The sequence below is a fragment of the Anas platyrhynchos genome, chromosome 3 (genome assembly GCF_047663525.1).
Source record: "Anas platyrhynchos isolate ZD024472 breed Pekin duck chromosome 3, IASCAAS_PekinDuck_T2T, whole genome shotgun sequence".
In the NCBI taxonomy this organism is placed as follows: domain Eukaryota; kingdom Metazoa; phylum Chordata; class Aves; order Anseriformes; family Anatidae; genus Anas; species Anas platyrhynchos.
In genome coordinates, this window is record NC_092589.1 from 5,033,529 (window position 1) to 5,049,232 (window position 15,704).

Sequence of the window (15,704 nt, forward strand, 5' to 3'; positions counted from 1 at the left end):
AAGAAATATACATATACATACAAATATATACTTCTGCATTACTTTGCAAGTTTCTTGAAGACAAAGCCAATGCCAGTTGATGGACCAGTGCAGATCAGCCTGTAATAAATACCCCATCTGACATGTCTGAAGAACTCATATTTCTTGACCCGAGGTCCTGGATGTTTTATTGAATGTATCACTCACATTCAAGACATTTTTACCTGAACAGATTTAAAGAGCCTTTTCTTAGTCCTACAGAACACGTCCAGTGATGTTAATGATGTTATACAAGTGTAAAATAACAAACAGAACAAAAAAGGAAAAAAGATTGTTTTGCGAGTGGCTCTTCTTGAAAAATTCCATAATATTTAAATTTTAAAGCCTTAATAGTAATAGAAATTTAAAGACTATTGCCCATTATCAACATCTGAGAAAATACCCAGGCATGGGCACATAAATAGGATCTCTTTTTTATTTGACTTTGTACAATTGTCTCATTGCTACTTTCAGCTTATGTTTTAGTGCATTAGAACATCAAGTGGTTTTTATCCATGGTATGTTTGTTATTGTTTCCAATGACGTGTGAAATGAGACTCACCAAAATTTTCTTCAGTACACTTGAATTGTTGGAGGACCAAAATATTGACAGCCTGATTTTATAATTGTAGCTCAATCTTGTTTCATGCTTTAGGGCTGTCATTTGATTTTTTTTTCACGATTATATTATGTCATTTATGGCTTTTCTTCAGTAATACACTGACTGAAGTTGCCTTTGGATGCTTTTTGCTTAGGGCTGGGTGAGATTTTTCAGATTTAATGTTTTTATTTTTTTTTTCCAATGGAAAATGCCACTGTCTCTAAATCTAAGCTTTCCCCAGATCTGTCCAGTTGTTGAAGAAATCTTGCAGGAGATGGAGCCTGCACTAAAGTGTTTTCTTTAGGTCAAAAACCTTCTGTTTTATGGCAATGAAAATTAAATGGTTGAATTATTCATTTAAAAGCATCTCTCCTTCCTAAATCTTGTAAACTAAGTTTCAGTGGAGGAGAGGAAAAAAAAAAAGGAACATATTTATTAAACTGAAACAACTGAAATAAGTTCGTATCACAGAGAGGGGTTTTGTTTGTTTGTTTTATGCCCGTTTCAGAGCAGAAACAATTTTTCAACAAGCTTTGCTGTTCACACACCAGATGGCTTTATTTTTGCAATACTTTATTTTCCTCACACACATTTGCACTGCAAGTATTTTGCACGTCAGCAGGATGTGTATGCTTTTTATTAACCTGCAAGATATTCAACTATATGCTATCTCATCCTGGCATCTGAACAAAATTTGGTTAACCAGATGATTCAATGTGTGTTCCTATTAGGGAACAGCAGGAACACACACATTATCCTTATCCAGTAATTATTTTCTTTAGAAAAAAAAAAATCTGTTTGCCACGTAAATACATTAAAGAGAATTAAGCTCAATTAATAAATTAAAAAGGGGTTTCAGCATTATGTTGAATTTCCTGAAGTATTTCCAAAGAGGTTTAGTGGGCACTTGATTTTTCACCCTTCTGAGGATGCAGTAAGTTTGCAAGGTAGCCATCAGTTTGGCTGAGTTCAGCATTGTAGAGAAACTGTTCAGCTTTTGCTGTGGAGACAGACACGTACTACTACAAAGTACACCATGCATACATGCTTATGTATTTAGTTAACATTTTGAGAACTCTTGGGATCTGTTGGGTTTTTGCTGTCATCCACTCCGGGTGCAGAGCTGAAAGCCACCACACAGCTCTCAAAAATTCTTCTCATTTTGTTTTTGTATTTTGCTTTCTAGAAATATCCAAGGCCAGCAGCAGTAATGCTCTGACAGTTAATTCTTGTTTTTTCTGTCTTCACATGGAGAATCCATTTGAAACCATCTGAAAATAGCTCACATGCTCTTAAGATCTTGCAGGTATTCTTAGGACTTATTATGTATAAAGCTATGAGAAACCATTACACGAGTCCCTTCATGTATACCGTGGCTTAAATGAAACCTATTAAATTACCTTTCAAATTAAAAGAGAGAGGGATACGGTATATTTTACAAAACCCATGGTACTTGTAGGAAAAAAAAGATTTCTAAGAGGTAGCCAACTATTAAAAACAATAATAATTTGCAGACTTTTTTATGGTCATCACAGTAAGTTAAAGGTTTCATTGCTATTTGGAATACTTTTCTCTCTAAAGGCGGTGTTCATCAAAAAAAAAAGTAACGAAAATCAGTAGATTACTGAAGCTAATCTGAAGCTGGGACGCTACAGTAAAAAACCCACTCCTAGCAAGGCTTTTATTTCCAATAAAATAATCTGGAATGAGCTCTAATAGTTTCCCAGTTTCCAAAAAAGGCTTTTATTCACCATCACAGTCAAAAGTACATTTTGCTGTATGGCCTGATTTTAACAGTTTATCTTCTTCCAGCTTGCTTTAAAGAGAATGTTTCCTTTCCCCCTCTGCCCTCTCTTGTCCTTTCCTTCCTTCTCTTCTTTCTCTTTTGCACCCTTGAAGTAAGATTTCTGTGTGTGCAGGCTCCTTTTGTCCTGCCAGGGAAGCTCTGATCAGCAGCTGTAAGAGCTGTCAATCTGTCAGATTAAAACTGATACCAGGGATGTCAAGAACCCCTTTCCCAAGAGTCAACAGAAAGAAACGGATAAAAGTAGATCTAGCAAGAAAGATCACTACGGCTCCACACAACGGGAGGAAAATCAAAGGGAAGCAAAACCAAAATGCCCATGTGCCCACCTGCTGCTTTTGGGGAGTGATGTCGGAGAGCAGCAGGCTCGGCTGCAGCCTGGAGGCCCCTCAGCTGGGGCCCCTTATCTCACACACTTCCAGTTGGAGGATTTCAGGCTCCAAAGCAGGGTGACTGGATTGCCAGCACCAGCAAACGCAGCAATGCTCAGTAATCTTTCTGCAAGGTTCCAGTATCACACAAATAGTCTGTTTCCTCCACACAGTTTAAACAAAATCTCATTTACCCAGTTAGATTTTCAACAGTATTTTGAACAACTTCCTAGCTCCAAGGTGAAAATATCAAACACTTATTTTCCTTCTTCTTCACAAGACTGAAGCTTTCAGTGATCACATCCCTGTGCTGCTTCTGTTATTTCACCCTGTTTTGAGACTTCAGTAGATGCTATCTTTTGATTTCAGTAGTGTTTCTGAAGGATGATTTGTTCTGAAGATTTTTGTATCATTGGGGAGGAGAAAACAAAGAATTTTTTCCAAGCTGTGCTTATTAGAGCCTGACCAACAGTTTTATGCGTCAACTAAAATTGTCCTCTTGATTAAGCCAAAATATTACCTACTCTCCACTTAAAGCTGTTTCTACATCCCACTTGCAGGATGCATTTCAGGATAGATTTTTCCACAAGAAGTACCTATTAATGCAATACATTGGAAGATCTAATTCTGTTGAAAACTGTGCAAGTTAAATAATGCCCTTCCTTCTTCAAACAGGTTGAGGATTTGCTGTTGAGATGTTCTGGAAGGAAGTTACAGTTTTGTCAGCTTCCCATAAGAAGTTTAAACTTACTCGAAGAATTGCATTCTAATCACTTGGGTAGGGTTCAAGAGAATCACGTCATTTTAATTTGCCAGTCTGCCATGCCACGGCAGGGTGGTGCTGTGCACTGCCTCAGGTCTCTGACACAATCTAGCAGTAGACCTTAAACTGTGAGAAGATATTGACTGTTTTTTGGAAAAAAAAAAAAAAAAAAAAAAAAAAAGCAAAACAAAACAGTTTTTGCTTAGTTTTTTGTAACCTGCCTTCATTATCCTTCTTTCTTTAACATTTTAATCTTTCCAAAAATAACCACATTTAAGGAAGAAAGAAAGTTGTTGTTGGTTTTTTTCTACTGGAGTAAAAAAAATAGTCAAATGCCTGTATGTTTTCAAATACAAATCCTCATTCTCTCTCTGTGCTTGTGGAATAACTTCTAAATCTTTAGTAATGAAGGCACAGACTTTAACCTGATTGTAAGCTAGTGTTCCTCTTTACACCTTGTATCTTCCTCTTCCTGTAACTGACTGTGTGCAGTCCAAATCTCGGACTGAAGGCCCACTGAATTTCACTGCAAAGAGCTCGATGGGCACTCACTCAGCATTGCCTCGTCATTTAAATACGGATCTGGAGAACGGAGTGGTTTTAAAGCAGAAGACTCAGATCCTGTTGCCTCAGCAGTTCTGTTTCTCTTTTGACATAAGCAAAGGAAAAACTGCCTTTAATGAGACCACTTAATGCCAAAATTGTCACAAGTGCTAATGTTTAATTATCTGGTTACATTATTAAGAATTTACTCTATTTTGGAACCACAGTTTGACATTCTTGGAAGATATATCACCTTCATTAACAGGCAAAGAAAGGCAGGAACCAAGGTAACAAATGAAATCTAATTTGTCACTGATATGTTAATATATTAGCAAACTCTTACAGTGTGTCATCTGCCTGCTTCTATGTGACAGCGAGGAGGTCTAGCTTTTTAACACGTGTGAACCATGTTGTGGTTTAGACTATCCTCGCCATGCATTACACAGGAGTTTATTGGTGTAGTAATCAATTCGTGGTAGCATAAAAGAGCATTTATACAGAATGGTGAAGTAGGAGACCTGGATTTAAAAAAAAAAAAAATCTAAGAAATAACTACATGTAAACAGAGGGAGTAAAACAGGCCTCAGAAAGGGTACAGGGAGAAGAAACAAGCAGAGCACATTGTATACAGCAGAATGTTCTCTCAACTGGGACTCAGTCGTGAAACAGTTGATACGGGATGGCACACGGGTGGCTGTCAGGTTATTTTAGCAGGATCAGCGGAACAGCAAGTGCCCGGTGCTCCTCCTTCTCTGGGACTGTGTCACTGACATCTTTGCCTCTGGGTTTAAAGACTTTTGACTACAAACCACCTCAAACACACTTCCATCATTACAAAAGTAGAATTAGCCTTGCAAATATTAGTACTGCTACTTTAATAAGGGTATTTATACACGGAGCAGAAGATATGCTGCAGTGGACTGAATACTTCTGTTTCTCAGATGCCCAGAGAAAAGGGATCACTTTTGCTCCCATTTTTAAGGTCTTTGGTTTCTAGGCACATTGCATTGAACACATATTGTACAAGTCTACATCACAGGAAAAATGTGCCTCAAATCTCATTTTAATTTTGTGGTCACTCTCTCTCACTTTTTTCATGTGTTCACCATCTCACAGAACTCATTTCCCCAGCCTGGTGCTGGAGATTGCCTGTCTATAATGAGGCTCAGCCTTCAAAATGTCAAACATAATGAAAAAGAAAAAAGCCATAACGAAATCAGCTGTAGGGACTTTCAAGGGCCTTCTGGTTAAACTTCAGCAAGTCTGCCAGTTCTGCAGCTACAAAGACAAATAGGATCTCTGCCTACATCAGAAGGGCAATTCAACACTACCACAGGATGCGAATAACCCGAGCTGACAGCACATACGCAGCGGAGAGGGCCGTATCTCCAGGTTCCTGTCACTCACACAAAATGAGCAACAGCCAGCTTGTCAGACTTGGCACCAAAAGGAGTAAAAGCCCCAAATGTGAACATCATGCTGCATACAGGCAAGCATTTCCGATTTGGGCATTGCAGACTATCTATAAAAAAAAAAATACAATTTTTGGAAATCCTGTAAATTTAGTTCCCTTCTCTCCACAGACACAGAGCCACAAGTCCAGAAGCAGCAACCCCCTGGCCCTTGCTGGCATTAGGCTGGCCGCTCCGGGCAGGCAGAGTGCCCTGGGAGCTCAGAGCTGGGGCAGGAGACATCAGCCCCCGTGTGCCCATCACTCCAGCTTCAGGAGCAACAGCAGCAGGTAGGCTATACGTAGCTCAATTCACAAGGTCATAAGGATATTTAGGAGACAGGGAATTAATGGGTAGTAACATCTTGTGAGAGATGCTAAGAACTCAACACGTAACACAGGTGGTACACAGGCTGACTGCAGAACCTCTCCACTTTCTCCACTTCTAGTGATAAAAGACTGTAAATAGCCCAATAAGGAGGTTTTCACAGTGGAGCAAAAAGACAGACTTAAATATTTTAAATGATGCTCTAGAAATGCACAGTCCCTACCATGAACTGAAACATCAGCTGCGTTTGATGCTGCATCAGGCTCCGCACAGGTGCAGAGCAAGGAGAGCGTGCTGTGAAGGATGCAGCATCCTGACCAAAGGGCAGGCAGGCAGAGCAGTGAGAGGCATTTAGCAATACTTATCGGCTCTAAATATCCTTGGATATCTTGTCACCTTCAGCATAGAATGTCCTTGTGTGTGTGCCATGCTATTTAACACGTGGTGATTAATTAGCTGGGACGTAAATGGGCACTGAGTGTAAGAAAAAGCCTTTGAGACAAGAGGAGATGCTGAGGAGCTGTGTGGTTGTAAGACACCTCAAGTGCCAGTGGCTCTGGTGGTGGCTGTGCCCCAGGCTGCACATGCAGGCGGACAGAAGAGAAGCCCAGTGATTAATAGGATGTGATGTACGCTTGATTGATTTTAGTACATATTAAGTGCAGTTCTCCCAAATGATTTATCTTAATTTTATATTAATCATCAATGCATTCAACCTGGCCAGAAAACTATTATTGGTATTACTTATCATGAAGGAGGCATTTTTGCTATAGGAGTGCTAATTTTCCATATAATCCATCACTCACAGTTAGCCCAGCCTCCCCGCCTTTTGTGGATGCAATTAGTGGCAAACTGCAAGGAAAGCCTCCTCTTACGTCCCCTAGTATCAGCTACAAATGCTCAGCAGCACTCAGCTCCTAACTCTTTGCTGCCCACCAAAATGCCAGCCACTGGCTTACTGAAACTTAGTTATGTGCATGTGCAAATGAAAACAGCGTCTTGAACTTCATTTCAAGCACTGTGGGCAGACTTCACCAAAAACTAATTTAACTCAGAGTTGAGAAAGGAATCCATTGATACAGAAACTCCCTTAAAAGCTAAAATCCCTTAGCACTGTGTAACATACCCCTAGATAACCCAGATCAACAATTACGAGAAGCTGAACTGCGCTAACATTTCCTTTTCTATGAAGAGAAAAAAGAAAAAAAAAGAAAAGGAGGGAGGTGTGTTGATAGACATCAGTTCGACTAGCACACATGGCAAGTGCTAAAACTGCTCTAGGGAAAGAAAGTGATCGTACTGTTTGGCTAAAGAGAAGGATTACAGAAGTTTCTGGAACAATTTGCTTTGATAAAAAAAAAAAAAAGAGGAAAAAAAAAGAAAATGAAAACTAACATCACAGACAAAGATGTGTCGATTACACTGATACTAAAACTGCCAATATGTTACTGGAGCTGACAGCATGTTCGGTGTAAACAAAAATTGGGAAGATACTGTGGTAGAGGAAGAGGAACGTTGCTTCTAGCCACAGTGTTCTTCTGTAGCCTTCCTGGAACAGTCTCACAGCACAGATTTGGGCTGATGAAGTGCCAAAAGAATGGAAATGTCTCCACAGCCATGGGGTGACAGGAGCCAGAGCTGCGGCAAAGCGCAACATGGGCAAAGTGTTGGCTGCCCTTCCACATGGGGTGTGTGCTGACCACGGGCAGCGGGGACAGGACATGCCTACCACCAAACCCCGAGGGTCTGGGGCACCACGACCCACTCGGGGCATCTCAGCAGTGCAAGAGACCTCTTACTGATGAGCTCTGCATTTAAATGGAAAGGAAGAGTGACAGTCTAATGCTACCGAGAATGCAAGGGGAGATTTATTTCTGGATTCAGCAGAGCCAAGATTGCATGGCATCTTCTCATGACTGAGAATAAATGTGCTCAAACCTCCTTTTCCAGGTATGATGATAATTTCCTGGGTACACTGCTATTCTAAAACCCTACTTCTGGATCCTCTTACATCTGAGAATTCAGATGATAGAACAGCTACAAGCTAGTCCCATAGACAACGTAAAGCTAGATTACTCCTTGCAGCAAAAGACGTATTCAGTAAATATGCTTAAAAAAATAAAGAACTGTGATATTTTTTCAATAGTTAATATTATTATGGGTAGGATAGTTTTGCTGTCATTATTTGCATTTGCTCCTGAGAGGAGTAAATACTGTTTGATCCTCCATTAAGGAGCAAAGCTACAGACTAGAATGCTTTTCATGCTGTAACACAAGAGTTTCAACCATTTTTTAAACTTGAAAATGATTCTGTTTAATATGTGAGGTCCCTTCCCCCCAGTAATTAAGCCCACAGAGGCTGCCAATAGCTTCTAATGCATACAAGCTTTAGCAACTGCACAGAATGGAGATAAAAGGTCATTGTACTCTTTATGAGATACACTGGGGCCTATTAAAAATGTCAAAGGTGATCAAGTTCAGGCAGTGTCACTCTACGAACAGTGAAACATCTCCGCTCTATGGAGTCTGGAAGCCTAACTTTAAATTAACATGCCCCTGGAATATTTCATGTGTTTATACCGACAAATGGTGAGCACCAGCAATTTGGGTGATTTGCCTGTGTGTCCTGAGCACCACTGTGCAGTAACACTAAACAAAAAACCCATCAAAGCCTTTCCTGAACAACATGCTGATGTATTGATCTCAGGCAGGTTTTACCTAAATCATGTTCAATGGCTTTAATTTCATGTAGCCATAACAAGCACTTTTGGGAATGACACAGTAATGCTTCAGCTTCTAGATGTTAACACTCAGAAGTGAACAGATTTGTTATTATTAGGAAAGGAAAAAAAAAAACTTTAAAATGGGGAAAAATATTAAGCAGGAAAATAACTTTTCTGTTCGAAAATAGTTACTTCCAGACAGGAGAAAGACAAATAGGTATGTCTGCTTGCAAATTTTTCAGCAACTTGGAGAAGGCTCCTATTCTCCTATTTTGTGAGAAACTTTTTTTTTTTTTACTCAAGTGAATCAGCAAAACCACAGCATGTTGTACTGGTTTTGGGTATCACCCTCACAAACACAATTTCCTTGCTATAAGGGGAATCTCTGCAGATTCCCACTGGTTGAAGACTACCACAACACCTGTTGGTGATAATTGCTGTGCAATGGCAGCAATTAAACGAGTAACTGCATTCATCTTACAAGAACATTTTACCTTCAATACTCATTTGCAGCTCAGGAGTATTAAACAAATATGAATGACAGTGAGAGAAAAATGAATGGAATAAAAGTTGAAGTGAAAAATGGCTGAGAAGGGGCTTTGCAAGACTTGAGGTTTTCAAACTGATGTTATTGATTTTCTTTTTCTTAACCTCTGAGACAGCCTAGTAGTAGCAGTAGCTCATGCTCAATAAAGATGCCCCAAAGGGCTTCACTGCTCTGGTACATGGTGAAATACATTTTGCTGTACATCTCAAGACCAGAACTAGTTTCTTTCATGTCAAGATATCACAATGGGGAAAAAAAATATGGGAAAAAACAAAACAAAACAATAAACACCACCACACCAGAAATGAGAATGCGTAATTGCGTACATGATATACACACTAACACTGGCAACAGTGAGATTTTGGATTGGAAAGACCACGGATTTCTTGTATCAACCTCTCAGTTTCCAGTGACTGTGCCTGTCTCAGAGAAAAGCTGCAGTGCTCCCTTGGCTAACTCCTGCATTGGTCAGCTATCACCTCACTACGCAACGTATGCCCTAGGGTAGGTTTGCTGGCATAACTTCTTTGCCTCATGAGCAAAGGCATGCCCAGGAGCCTTGAGCATCCACTATCTCCCACTCAGCAGGTGCTCCAGTTTCCAGGGTGAGCTACCTCTTAATCTATTCTTGCTAACATATTCTGAGATGGCTTAAATTGCTTTTTAGGTATGCATTTCCTGTGTCTGCAAGATACATCCTGACCATTATTTTTATTTTATAGTTTTTCACTATTTTTCATTGAAAATCTGTTCACCTACCATTACATTTATTGTAAATTACTGTAGAGTTGCCATCACAAAATCATCAATAAAAAACATCAACAACATGGAATTAACAAATTTGTTTTGACTTATGTTTTCAAAGCACTCTGGAATGAAAGCACCAAACATTTAGGCTCATCTACAGTAACTGGGGGATGCCAGACTGAAAAATGTAACATGCTTGATTGTGTACAACTGTGGATGAGGATAAGGATATCATATTATCATGAGTTTAATTTAATGTTTTCAAAATTTCTGCATTACATTTCAAGGTATAAAAGGATTTTCTGAATATCAGTTTCTTTTTTTCTGTCCTCTGAAATGGATCTGAGCTGTTACTTGGTGAAAAAGAATGGCCACACTATGGAGTTGCTCAGTCACAGATTTCTCCTACATTCAAGTCTAATTTCTTTTCCTCTACCCATTGCACATGAACAGCAACCAAATGATTACTTGATAGAGTTTTTCAAGAGATTAAGTAAATAAATAAATTACATTAATCTATTAGCTGTATGATTCCCTTATTATTTTAACTTCAATACATAAAGCCTGGTTTTACAGGAAATCCACTTGGTTTGTCCCACTGGGCAGAGAGACACGTGATTCTTAAATGCTGGAGATGGTAGGTGATGTTAGATTGACCCTACCCTGAAGATGCAATTTTACATTAAGTTTTACAGAACTAAGGTGATGAAATGCGAAAGAACTGGAGTTAGAAAAGCTGAATGAAGAACAAACCTTTCAAAATTCAGTTCCTTGTGTGAACATCAGTATTTTAAGCTAAACGTTTGCAAAACTGATTTAATCTACTTTTTAAGAAGCTCATTTCCTTGGTGCAATTTGATTAGGTCTTAAATGCACTGCAAAAGCTGTGCATGACCTTTCTCAATATATGCCTGACCCTTACCAGGAGAAGTATACTTAAGAAGTGTTCCCTGTAGCTAGTTCAGTGTTGCGTACGAAGTAGGTTAGCATTTCTTAACAAAACATCCTACTCTGGTGAACTTTTTTTTTTTTTTTCTTCCCTGTTTGTTCATTTTGGAAAACTAGCAACATGTCTGACAGCAGCACTGGTATTTAGGCCCTTAGGATTTTCAGTGAATTGCCCAGCATGGCATATTGTCCTGCTTTGGTGTTTCAGTATTTGGTTGCAGGAAGAAAGGAAGGGTTAGCCTATTTAAGGCTCAGGGAGGGAATTACTAGGTAGGATATAGGTAAGAAAAGAATTAAGTTATTTAGAAAAATCTCAACAATTTTGGATTTTTCTTTCTCTTCAACCGTATCTGCATTTAAGTACCTTTAGCACTTAATTGTAGGAAATAATTTCCTGACCTGCTCAGCAGAAGTGAGAAAGAAACACTTTCCAAGAGCTCTCCTCCTAAATTGGTATCGATAGCTGTCAGAGTATAAATATATGTGCAGCTTAACAAAACAGTGGAAAAAATACCATGAGAGTTTGAAAAGTAGAATAGTTAATGAATCTTTGTCAGCAATATAAGAAAGAAACATAGTTCAAGAAACCATGCAATTTAGAGGAGAAAACTACACTTTATGTCTTGCAACCATAATATTCAAATTATTCCTCATTCACTAGGAGGGATGCAAGGCCTGGCCAGGCGCCTTTAACATTTGGTGCCCTCTGCAATACAAACATTCCTGTTTTCTCCATATATTTTTTACATTCCATCCTCAGTCTGGAATGCATTGGTGATTTGGAGAGGCGATTAGGCTGCATTCCTGTTATTTCAAGCAAAGGAATCAATACTAATGCACTCACCTTTATTTCCGAAGTGGTTAAAGAGCTGTAACATTAACTTCAAATAGGGAGAACGGCTCCTGCATGTGTAAGGACAGTAGTAAGAATGGGCTCAACCCAGCAAGAACTGTTTGCTGAAGTAAATTAATTATTAATCAGGAGCTTGCTTATCTTAAAATGTTTGACAATTTCACAAGAAATGAAGAAATAGCCAGAAAATCGTTATCAAACCCAGACGTTACTGAAGTCGTGGAAAAATAAAATACATACACAGTATGGATTTTGTAACCTGAAACAACCAACAAAGAAAACTACTTCGAAACAGAACCTTCTCAAACTCCGAAGTCACCCTCGCCCCCAACTGGGCACTTCTTTTTTTGACACTTGAATGAACTTTGGGCTCAGGTATACTGCTATGGAGAAAACATATTAAAGAGAAAAATACAGAGGAAAATTAATGATGGTATGTGGGCTGGACTCCGATCCACTGTACCTATAGACAAGTGACAAATCAGTTGCTGTGTGAAATACAGGTTCCACATTTCAGATCAAAGGGCACAAAGGGTCAAGGGAGAGATGGAATATGCTCAGTATTCACAGAAACACGTGCTTTATTTCCACGGTTTCTCACCAGAAGAGTTTCAAGGGCTGCACACTTACTAGTGAATAACCTTTCCTGGAAACCCTTTGTAACTGGTACAACAGTCACAGAGAGACAGCCTGAACCACAGCAGAAGGAAACGTCCTTTTATCTCCAGCTTCAGAGTTAAGAACTACCTTATTTCTGAATCTTACCCCTCAGAAGATGGTTCACTTACCTATAGATAAAATTCTTGCACTATAAATACCCTCTAAAACCAAATTCCCCTACCACTGCAGCCAGTGAGACCAGAGTTTGGTCTCAGATCTGCAGACAAATTGATGCAATGATTTTCAGGCTATTTTGCTCAGCATTAAGCAACAACTTAGTTGCAGTAATTCCTGTCATTCCCCTCCCCTCCAAGATGTTCTACAACATTCTTTTTCTAGACCTCATCACTTTCAGTTTCCTCAAGGACTGAGTCTTTTATACAGAAATTTCAGTTGGCTGAAACTATCAAGTTCCTCAGGATAAGAAATCAATAAACATTTAATATTTAAGCAGCTTACAAGCAACAACTGAGCTCCAGATGTGGCAGCAGTGTTCCAGCTACAGACAATTTTTTAAAATCAAAATGCTGGAACTAGCAAGGTATTAGCATATGTTATACTTATCTCTATTTGAAGACCGAGTACCTCACTTACAGGATAAATACTGTTAATGATGCCTTCCAACATCTACTTTTTACCCTCAATGAATGCATCCTATTTCAGCCTGGAGAATGTCAATCTGATTTGAGAGAGAACATTAACAGTAAGGGTTTAAGAGAAAGGCAACTCCGAAAGTCAAGCAAAGCCCGAGCAGCAAGTGCTTCAATTATCTCTTCCAGTAAAGCCGATCTGTTTGATCAATGAATCCCCCAGCAGGTGTTCCGTATCTGATTTGTTCTCTCGGGATACATTTTGTTGTGGGTCAGCTCCTGAGAATATCTTTCATGACTCTGCTGAAACTGAGCACTTAGAGGAGAGATTATGTGCCAGCTGTCTAAATACAGCACGATGTTACAGACAGGTTGGGAGTTCAGCACTAAGAAATCACATTCTACATAATAATATAGTCTAGAGAGAACGGCACTATAAAAAATATGCATTTACACACAGATTATTTCCTTTCCTCTAATTGACACTGTTATCACAGAAGACTTCTCAAAGCGCAGGTTAAGCAGGAAAGGAGCAGAGGCGAGCCACGGCGAGGGCTCTTCCCAGCTTCTACATACACGCATCAACACACAGTCAAGCAGTTTCCAAATATGTTTTCCCTTCCACTTAGCAGCTGAAAAGTAATCCCCGTAGAAAGAAGTTGAGCATATACAATTCCTGCCTGAAGTCCTTAAGATCATGGACCAATTTGGCCAAATAGACATTTTTTCACATTGATATAGTAGACCTTAAAATCAAAATAATCCCTATGCCCTTTCAATAGAGTGAATACTTTAACAGCAAACCCATTCTTAAATTTTAAGAGAAATCAATGTTATTTCTTCCAAGCCTTTCAGAAGAAGTAAGAAACATGAAACAAGGACTGTCTGAAAATAAAATATGAGTCCTTGTAATCCTCAGCTTTCTTATCTTCAGAAAAAGTACTTATTTACTAGAGATAGCTGGCCGCTCCATCAACGTCCCTAATCTGTTAACCGTGTGAATGATCAGTAATGTCTGCGTTTGAAAGCAATGCTGTTTAGCTGAAAACTCCCATTATGAATGATTTTTGTAATCTACCACTGTAATGAAGATATCGCTGCAACAATGCTCTAATCGATCAGCAGTGCTCTTTCCTGGGCAATCATTTTATTTTCCTCTAGATGGCAAAAACCAATTGAAATGGGAGTATAGGAAACAGTCAACTATGATTCTCTGATGATTTCTACATGTCTCCCTAATTGGCTTTTTTGTTAATTTTTCATTACCTAATGACTTGTGAATGGCATACTTGGAGCATGCTCCCTATGGCAAACTCTGCTGATTGAAAAAAAAAAAAAAACAAAAAACACTTTGATTCTTACGAACTCTTGTGTTTTAAAAGTGCTTGATGACTTTGCATTTGTCAGCTGTGGGTAGCTGATGAAGTGATTATGTTGCTCGTGGTCTGCAGGATTGTGCACTCCCTCTGAGCTCTGTGGCAGGATGGCTCATCCTGGCTGTGAGAGGCCCCTAGGGCTCTGAGAACAGGGGATAATCTTACAGGGCAGGTGAGAAGGTAGCTCTTTGTTCCATGTTTACAGGTAGGTACTGTCAGGCTTTTACATGAGCAGATACCTGGTGACAAACAGTTCCCAGTGGTATCGAGCCTTAACATACATTCTCAAGGAAGCCAAGCTTTTTTTACCTGGCATCCACCAACAGAACAGCAACAGAAGCTAACCACATTCATCAGTGAAAAATGCACTCTCCTTTACCCAGATCAAGGACCTGGTTTCAGTGCTGTATGGTTTTCTTCTGGATTTTCTATCCGTCCGGGAGGAAGAAGAGAAAGATATGTTGTGCACAACCATCTAATCCAAACACACACAGAATGTAGCCAGGGCTTAAACTGGGCTTTGAAAGCTGGGGAACAAAATTTGGAGAGTCAGGGGGACCTAGTAGCTAACATGCTTGATTGGGAAACAGATGTCTTCTGCTCACGGATGCCCTTTGTCCAATAGCCCTTCTGTGCGCCCCAGAAGCAGCAATCTCTGCGAAGGAAAGAGCTGTGCACTTTTTTTTTTCGTGTGTGTGTGTACTTTTTTTTTTTGTTTGGTATCTTGAGGGAAACATTGCAGCTTCCAGCTATCCGAGATGTAGAAAACAGAGTTCCAGACCCAACTTTGTGCTTCTTGCAGAGCAGCCAAAGTCACAATGAAAACAGAACAGATGAGAAATACCAATAAAAAATTGTTTACTTGACAACGTTGCCTTCTCTAGCTTAGGGTTTAAGAGGTATTGCTTCTGGCTGTGTCTGTATATCACACCCGCACTGACAGGTAAAGTTCTTGTGACAGGAGACATGGGACTGACTGCTGCTCACACTACGTCTAGGCAGGGATGGAAATCTGAGCTCTAAGAGGTAATTTAGGATATGTTAAGCACCTGCCTTTGCTGCCGAAATATGCAGGTATGAACTCTGCCAGCTCTCAGAACTGCACGTAAAGAAAGAGTAAAGCCCTGGATTTCTTTTTTTAAAAAGACACTATGGCAGCTGACTGTATATCTCTGCTCTGGACATACTTGTGTCTCCAAGCATTTAGTATCTGTACTCATGGTATTATCAGCAGAAATATTTCCTCCAGGCAGTTGCTGACTCTGGAGGCACAGGTGAAAGATATTTGCAAGCAGGATGATCTATGCTGCTTCTTCCAAATTTAGAGCCAGACTTACATAAATAAACCTTCTCTGGTTGCTGGGGTGTTATAAAGATGTCTA